Source organism: Camarhynchus parvulus, chromosome 1 (assembly GCF_901933205.1).
Source record: "Camarhynchus parvulus chromosome 1, STF_HiC, whole genome shotgun sequence".
Taxonomy (NCBI): Eukaryota; Metazoa; Chordata; class Aves; order Passeriformes; family Thraupidae; genus Camarhynchus; species Camarhynchus parvulus.
The window spans coordinates 39941670-39950903 of record NC_044571.1 but is presented as its reverse complement, the minus strand read 5'-3'; positions in this window follow the sequence as shown (position 1 = coordinate 39950903).

Genomic DNA, 9234 nt, shown 5'->3' with positions numbered 1-9234 from the left:
GGCCATAATACATCTATAGGGCCATAAGACATCTTATAATACATAAGAAAAGTATGTTTGTGAAAATCATTATTTAGTCCATAGTCCACAACAGATGAAAACAGCTGACAGCAACACTACAGTTTTTGACACAATATTAAATCAAGTAAATCTTCACAAATCACTCAAAGAGATTATTCCAATTCTTTCCTCCACTGCTGTGGACAAGTACCTTTGCAACAGAGACAGTAGTACTATGCAGGTGATTCAAGAATATATTTTCCTAGGGAGCAAGCAACATTCTGAAAGCGCTAACAGACCCAGTTCAGGGCACATGTGGCTAGACAAGTTATTGAAGTTATTGGCAGTGTCCCTTCCACAACCCACCAGAGAAGATACACTGACGGATACCAAGGTGTCAGCAATAGCCCATCTTCATATCAGCTCCTTGGTTATTTCCACTTGTTGGCCTTTCCAGCACATGTGCATCCCACTGCCAGTTTTTTATAACATGCACTGAGAAAAACAGCACGGGCAGCTCACTTCTGTCTCTTAGCTAAGCCTTGGGGAAAAATATTTAGGATCTGGTTCTTGCTTTGGTTTGGGGTTTTTTCCGCTTTCCTGATGGCAAAAGTATCACCTCTGCAAGAAACCTTACCCAGAGGACATCACAGAGGCAATTTTTTTCAGACAACATCGTTTGACTTCAATGTTTAAGAGACACAATTATTTCTAAACATTTTGACTTCACCCCTCTATTCTTGTTTTGCAGCGAGGGTTGGGGAAACTCCAGATAGCATTAAAGCCAACCGTTCAGTGCAGGCACCTAGACTGAGGACTCCACTGTCAGGCAGCTTCAGGGTCTGACCTACAAAGCACAGAGCACCCACCATCTTGCATGATAAATCTGAAGCTTGCTAGTGGCATGTTGGAGCAGTCCCTCTTTGGGGCAACATTCAGCCTCTCTTATTTTTTCCCCACAAAGAATGACCTGCAGAACTGCTCATTTTCATAAAACCAAAATACCAAAGAGCTCCACATTTTTAATTACAAAGCTCGAATCGGTTGTGCACTTTGTATTCCCTTAAGACAGTTAACATTTTTTAAGACATGTAAAGTTAACAACCACTCAGTTCTTGGCTTCAGCACCACATCTAAATAATTATCAGTGTGCCATTCTCTGCATCCCAACCTTGCAGGTCAGGTGGGGCAGCCTTACAGCTCCAGCCCCCTCCCACCACGGTGGTTCCCTCCCTGCAGTCACAGAGATGCAGTGGATGCTGCAGCCCTTGCAGCTCACAGTCCGTGACACGAGCACACTGGGAGCACACTGCCTTGCTCCATGCAGCCATCACAGCAACTCTGGCCAGATGAAATGCTTCCTGTCCGTGGCCACAATAAATCTGTACCCACCCACACTGTCACCTAGGATGTTTCTGCCTCCAGAGCAAGCCTACAGTCCTGACACCTGACCCGGGGCACAGACAAGCCTATTGCCTCTGCTCCCTGGAGCAGCCCTACAGCACCTTCACAAGGATGCTGCTACCAACAGGACATCCCCCTCCAGGAGTTCCTGCTTCACACCTTGCTACTCCAGAAAAACACTCACACAGAAACTATCCAAGCAAATCCATAAAGCAACAAGCCTGATATTAAATGGGCAGACACAGCTGCATTCCATTTCTTTCTCTTCAGAGAACTATCTCCATTTTCCTGGATGTCTGCCCAAGCCAGCAAGACCCCTGGCAGCACCACTGACATGTCCTCCCTGCTCATTACTACGGTTGCTTGCCCCCAGAACACAGATTTGCTTGCTGAAGATGCAATGGCACTTCCTTGGTTCATTTTTTTGGGGGGTGGAGGGAGGGCATTTCAGGTTCCTTCCCTATGTGAGACAAAGTTTCTCCAGCCCAGGAGCTGCTTGCTGTGAGAGACACCCGTGTACTCAGACACTGCAGGACCAACAGACCAACAAAAGGCAATGGAAACATACATCACAAAAAAGTCGGTTTTGTACTTCTATTACTCAGTGTTCCAGTTTAGACAGGACAAAATCTTCAGGATTAATTAGATAGATGGGTTCTGCCCTTATCTGCATCTTCCAACTATTTATCTATGTATTTAAAAACCACTAAGTGAACCCTAGGCAAACACTGTCAATGAAAAGGCATTATATATCATCTGCAAGGAACACCACATTTAACTTGTGCTCAGATCTCAAGCTCCACATACCTTACAAGTGTAGTGTAGGATAAACCTTACCGGCTCAGCTCTCAGAGCTTACAGAGACCGAGGCATCAGCTCTCGGCTCTCACTCGGGTTTCAAGGCAGGATCGTATAAACCAGGATACAGCGTTTGCAGAGGGAGAGCTGCCCCGGAGGGAGAGTAGAGACCCAGGAGTAGCCGGGGACTTCCTCAGACCGACACCGAGCAGCAGAGGCAGCCCTGGGCGGGCGAGACCCTCGGCCACGCTGTCAGCTCGATCACGGCACGATCACCCGGCTCGGAGGGAAGCGGCGGGAGGGATGCTCATCCCGGGCTGGCATCCCTCCCGCGGGCCGGGCACCGCCACCCGCTCCGGGCTGCCCCGTCCCGCACCGCCACACCTACCCATGTCGCCGGCGCGGTCCCGCCGGAGCGCTCGGGGCTGAAAGTCGGCAGGAAGGCAGGGAAAGAGAGAAGGAGGCTGCCGGGGGCGGCCGGGCTTTAAGGGCAGCGGCGGGGCCCCGCCTGGCCCCGGGTGCTGCGGGGCGGCGCCGCGCAGGTGTCGGGGCGGGAGCGGAGCGGGTCGCTGTGGCCGGGAGCCATCCCGGGGCGCACCTGGCCTTGAGCCGCCGCCAGCGGCCCCGGCTGCCCGAGCGCAGCGCTCCGGGAGCCCCGGCGCTCCTTCCCGCCGCCGCTCCCCTCACGGCTGCCAAACGAGGGCTCTCCCCTGTGCTCGGGGCTCGCTTCGCTCTCCGGCCGCCAGCAAGCACCGAGACAGGGCCATCAGCTGAACCGAGCGCCCTGCGCTGCTGCCAGCTCCACCTTGTCCCTTTGATGTCAACGGCGTGAGGGAAAACTTAACAAGCAAGTGGAATACACGCCGTGTGGAGAGCAGCTTTCTGCCTCGTTCCCTCCTCTCGAGCCAAGGAAACACATCTCCTAGACTATTGCTGCTGCCACCGGTTTCTAATGATCTCTGACCTGTGGCTCAGATGCTTCTGAGAAGTTGCCTGCAGAAGATGTGGATGCATCCCTGGAAGTGTTCGAGGCCAAGGCTGGATGGGGCTTTGAGCAACCTGGTCTAGCGGAAGGTGTCCCTGCCCAAAGCACGGCATGGGAACTAGAAGAACTTTAAGTTCTTCCAACCCAAACCATCCTGTGACTCTGTGTTTCTATGACCCACTTCGCCCATCTCTTGGTCAGTCCACAGCAGATGTCTGTCCCGTGTGCCATTTGTGCCACAAGCCATCGGGAAAGCTGGGAGAATGCACATCAATACATCATGATGTACGTTTCATGCACACACCTTACTGAGCCATGTACATGGAATAAATGGATGAGAAGTTTAGCATGAGCAGGAGAGCCAGAGTGTAAGGCTGACCAGAAGAACAGCTAAGGGAAGCTACATGTTACTAAGGCTCGAATGAACTCAGAATGCGGAAACAGTAAAACAGTAACAGACATTATCAAAGAAGAATTTTCTGAAAGAAGAATGAGCTCCTTCTTTGAGGCCTGAAGATACAGTGGTACAGTCTAGTTTATGCAACCAATCCAATAGCATTTTCTATGGCATGCACTTAATAATTACCTGGCTGCTGAACAGGTTCATTTTGTCTTGGGTACAAATCAAACAAGCATTGCAATGCATTGCAATTTGGAATATCTGCAGTCAGCACTTCAGCTGCTAAAGGCTGCTCTGTGATACAGAGCTACAGCTGATCCTGGATTTCTTAAATTGTATCTAGATGGGGGTAATCTACTCAAAGGAGCTCTAACCCCTCAGCAGTTACCTATACCCTTGACTGTAAAAATTAGTGAATAAATTCTTCAGATAAAACATGAGTAGGTGGTTACAGCTATATTTATAGCAAGTTCTCCAGTAAGAAACATAAATCTTGCTGTATAAGCTCCACTGACACAGCTGATGCTAGTCATGTATCACTTCCCAGGGGGATATACATATATGGCCACACAGCACAGGCAGTGTTGCGTTTCTCTATTATGGTTACTCCAGCAAAACAAGCAATCTGTAATGCAGTAAAGAATGCTGCACTGGAAATCTCCAATGGCTCATTCATCTACAGAAATAATTGAGATATTATAACCATTTTCTGTTACATTATGGAATTACAGATGTCATTTCTTTCCTGAATAATGGGAAACATCCCATTCCATGACCAGTGGTGGCAAAAGGTTAGTTCCCAGGCACATCTTATATAGACCCATGCATTTAGTGAAAACAAAGAGTAGGCCTTTGATGCTTCTTCCTAGAAAGCAACATACAACTGGAATTCAGATGTTAAGGAAAAACACAAGTTTCCTCAAAAATTCGGGATAAATGAGCTAGTTTGATCACTCCGACTTTCACTCAGGTTATCTTTCAATGTTTAAGGTCTCTAAATTATTAAATTATTCACCCTGCTGAGTACACACTTTAATTTGTCCCACAGAGAGAGATAAAAAGACACACAATGGTTTCACAGCTATTTCTGAGGTGGATTGGCTTCTGCTGTCCTTTAGTAAGCGGATGCCACAGGGCTGATCACTGTGGAGCTATTTTATGGTTGTACTTGTTGGAGGGACAGTATTTGTTCTCAGAGGATAAAAGTTTCCCCCCTGAGGCTCTCTTTTAAGGAGTACTCAGTGCACAGCAGGGCTGTTAAATACTCAGCAAACAAAAATGCAGAAATGCATTTCTGCTTTTTTCTACAAAACCCTGAAGTCACAGAATCATATTTTCAAGGTGTAGTAGAACACTGTCCTGCTTCTTCCACACAGGATCCTATACTCCACCATCTCATGGTTACCACAATCAAGACTACTCCCAGTTCTCCTAGCTAAAACCTGTCCTTCTTTCTTAGTTCAAGGTCCAGCAGGACAGATCCTTAATGACTCTTCCACCACCCGTGTCCAAAAGTTACCATCAGTGCCCTGCAGGAACCTCCCAGGCTGTGTGTTCCTGCTGTAATGATCCTCCCACAAGAGGGATCGTTCCAAATATTCTCAGTTAAAGGTTGTAGCTTGGTCTGTAAGATTGTTTCCTTGTATCTTCTAGGAAGGAAGAATACAATCATTTCAGAGGGGCTGGTGAGGTGAGTCCATAACATGGAATAATTGATAACAACTATTCATTATTTAAGGATGAACAACCTGAGTTGAGATTGAAGTATTTTAAAGAAAATGAGGGCAAATTGCTATCTGTTCAGATTACATGTTATTTATAAATATTAATAGATGTTTTTGACTCATTTTTTTAGGTTGGAAGAATTGTAATAAAGAATTTGCAGGGGTGTGCAGCTCATCATGGGATAGTCAATATTGCATGGGATGCTGCAAACCGAGTGAGGTTGTACATTCATTCATCCTAAACAAAGGCTAGTGGATCTTGTTCTACAACCACAATCCATTGGGCTTTCATGATGGTAGTAGGCAGACACTAACACTTGTCACTTCCCAGTAACTACCCCTCCCAAGATAATACATCCTTCCAAGAAAAGTTTATTCCTGCTTTCCAGATAGGGAATGTCAGGGGGAAAAGTGATTTTTTTGCTCTGACTTCTCTCATGCACTGTGTCCTGTTTTGCAAGCAGAGCAAATAATAGGTGGGATGGTCTAGAGGAGAAGGGGACTGCTGGGAAGGAGGGCATGAGGGGTCACTGCAGCAGTTCAGGTGCTTTCAAGCAGCAGCAGTCCAGCTACTGGGCACTGTGCAAGCATAGTGACATGGGTTGGTATTTGAGATGCTCACTCAACTTTTGTGCAAGGAGCAACTCTGGCCCTAAAACATATGTACTTGCTTCTTCAGGAGTTTTCTAAACCGGACCAGGGACATGCACAGAAAGAGGTTTCTACCAGCCCAGCCTGCCAGCCCAGCTCAGCAGCATTCAAAGTAATCATCTCCACAAAAAGGAAAAGAGTTCATGTGCTGTGGCCCACAAGGAACTTGACTTTTCTGGCACATCTCTATGTACACACACTGGATGTGGGTGGAGAGTAAAGCAGGGGAACGGGAACTAGAGCACAGACTTGTAGCTAAATAAAGTAAATGAGTGAATTCTATTTATCTGGAGCTGCCAGGCAAAAGCAATGGCAAAAGTCTTTGGCTCATTACCAGTGCCTGTGACAACATGCAGAGTTAACTAATATGGCAGATGTAGACCTAATGAGTTCATGGTAAATAATACATTGTGAAGTCGCTCCTGCCAAGATGTGGGTTTTTTCCTTTTGGTTTTGCCAAAAGCATAACTTGAAGTTGATAACTCTGATTGTTTCCGTTTCATTTACTCTGATAACATTGTTCCCTTGGTAGTGCCAGATTTACCCCTTGTCCAGTTCTTTTTACATCTATCTACATCCAGACAACACCTTTGCTGCTGATTCCTTCCATGGGTTTTCCCCTTGGGGAATCTGAAGGGGATCTTTTGTGCAAAGCCTGGATTTAATAGGGAACCTTGGTTCTGGAAATGTAGGTCTGTATGGAAACCAGCCTTAGGTGACAATTGCAAGGAGGCATTCAAAATCTTCACTTTGGACTTAGAGATGTGACCATTCCTTCCAGCCCTGAAAGGCCTTTGTGGATCCAGCCTTCAGCCTGAGTCTTTGTACCACAGCCACAGCCAAATGTGAGCAGTCATTGTCTTGTGCCTTCGCAATGTGTGAGGCATGAGACAAGGAGAACAGAAACACACACAGTAATCCCAGATTTGATGCTGATTTATGGTCAGGTGTTGTGCAACCCATCTCTGAGGCTGGGAGATTCTCCCTGCCAAGGGAGGGCACTCCCAGCAGGTATGTGGGGTAGACAAATAGGAGTCTTAGCATAAGTATTAAGGGCAGCTGGCAAGGGAAGTAGGGCAGAACAAAAGAGCTCCTGATTTACATACTCCTTTCTACTGCAGATAAACACCTATTTCTACCCTTGAACTATGTGACTGTATTCAAGAAAAAAACCAAAAAAACAAAAACAACAAGTGTATGAGTATTCTTCACCCAAGCTAGGATTCAAGCCTTTCAGCGGGTGGTGAAAGCTTTTTTTTTATTTTGAATTATGTACCTCTGCTTTTCTTCATATTAAATTTGAATTTGCCTGACACACAGCATCAACCTCTCTCACCTAAGGCAGTGCAAGGATGCTGAATGTTGTTCAAAGCACCTTGAAACCATCCAAACATCTCTTCAATAGTCTTTTTTCTTTGTAAAGCTGCATGCCTGTTCTTCTGAAACTTCAGATCTGTGGTATGAGACCTGACATTTTTGAGTGAACTTTTTATCTTCTCATTGCATTGTGTCTGCTGAAGTTTCAGTTCTAGCATGTTTTTAGCCAAATTCTGTTCACCTTTTTTTTATAAGGAGAGCACAAGAGAGTGTCAGCAACATAGCAGCTGCTAGGTAGAGCTGGCTGGATTATCTTGTTAACTTATGTAACCAGCCCTACAACATGAATCATGTTGTTGACTGGACCATGCAAGTACAAGTGTCATCTCTTGACCAATCTGTGTTTTGATTCAAGCAGATGTTAAAAGACTGGAGTTAAACTGACACAATATTTAGGAACTGATGTGAGATTTTTAACTTGTATTTTAAATTGTGAAGATACTTAAGGGATTATTTTTAAGTGATGCACCCAACACACACACACCCACACACCCACATCCACACACCATCCTCAAATAAACTACCTTACAAGACTGGATACTCACATTTTCAAGGGAAAGCATCCTAACATCCTTTGACTTTATATATAATTTTTGGGGTGGGTGAGGCAGCACTGATGTACAAAGCATACCTGACTACAGATGACATCAATGTCCACAGTGGAAATAACATATTTTTATCTGACTTCAGATAACAGGACAACATAATTTAATTTTCTAAAGACAAATTTTCCAGTGTGGAAATTCTGCAGCTAAAGACCAAGAGCTGACACTGTCTACCTGTTAAAGTCCTGTTAGAAGTTTGCAGATGGATTCATTCTTCCTGAAATGGATTTTCATGTTATTTCCACATTCATATTTTCACCACAAGTTACAAAGCTTCCTTTTTTTCACTATCCAGAGCTGTCCTGTGTATTGTTCAGATTTAAATGAAAACTTTCACAGAAGTATCTGACAGCATTTAATGTGCAATTGGATTTTAACAGATTCACTTACCTCGCTGCTCTCTCATTAATTCTCTATAAAGCCAATTTTTGTATTTCATCTTAGAAGTCTTGGTCAGTTTTGTTGCTATTGAAAGATCACAGCATCCAGGGCTCAACTGGAATAATTCACCTGTGCACTGCAGTACCCCTGAGTGCTTCCCTGTCTCTTTACTTTTCTTTGGTCTTTTCCAATAGCACCTCTAACCTTCTCTAAGTAGTCTCCTTATTATTGTTGTGATATTTGTCCAAATTAGCAAAAAGATGCGTGAGGATGTTATTGATCTAGGCAGTTGTATTCTTACTTTCTTTGTTCTCGACACTCCTGAGCAACTGATTCCCAATAAGCAGCACAACACAATCCAATTATTTTGTTCTGTCAGCTTCTAGAAAAGGGAGGTCCTCTTACTTTCTCACACTTAAAAAGCCTAGGATCTGCTGTTACTTAGCAGGAAGTGTAAACAAATACAATAGGTCAACCCATTTTCCTCTTCTGAGAGTGGGAGATTTTAAAAAGAAAGAAAGGAAAAAAAGGAGCCCCAAACCACAACAAGAGACATCCAACCAATGACAGCTTTTTCCTTCTTGCAAAGGCAGCTGGGTAAATGCATTCAATACAAAGGTTACAATATGACAGTATATAAACCACCTGAAATTACATAATATATTTCATAAACTGAAACTGCAGCACATAAATAATCTACTTGTCAGCATAACATGTTGCTGGGACACTTGCTGCTTCCCTCACTATAAAAAAAACTTTTCCAAGGAACAGGAAACTGTCTTCCAAGAGGAATCAGAGAGAGAAGAGAAGCAGCATGTTCACATTGAACAACGCTGTTATGCAGAATTACAGGGCACATACCTAATGACAGGGAAATAGTTTTTTAGGAAATCATTAAGAATTTTACCA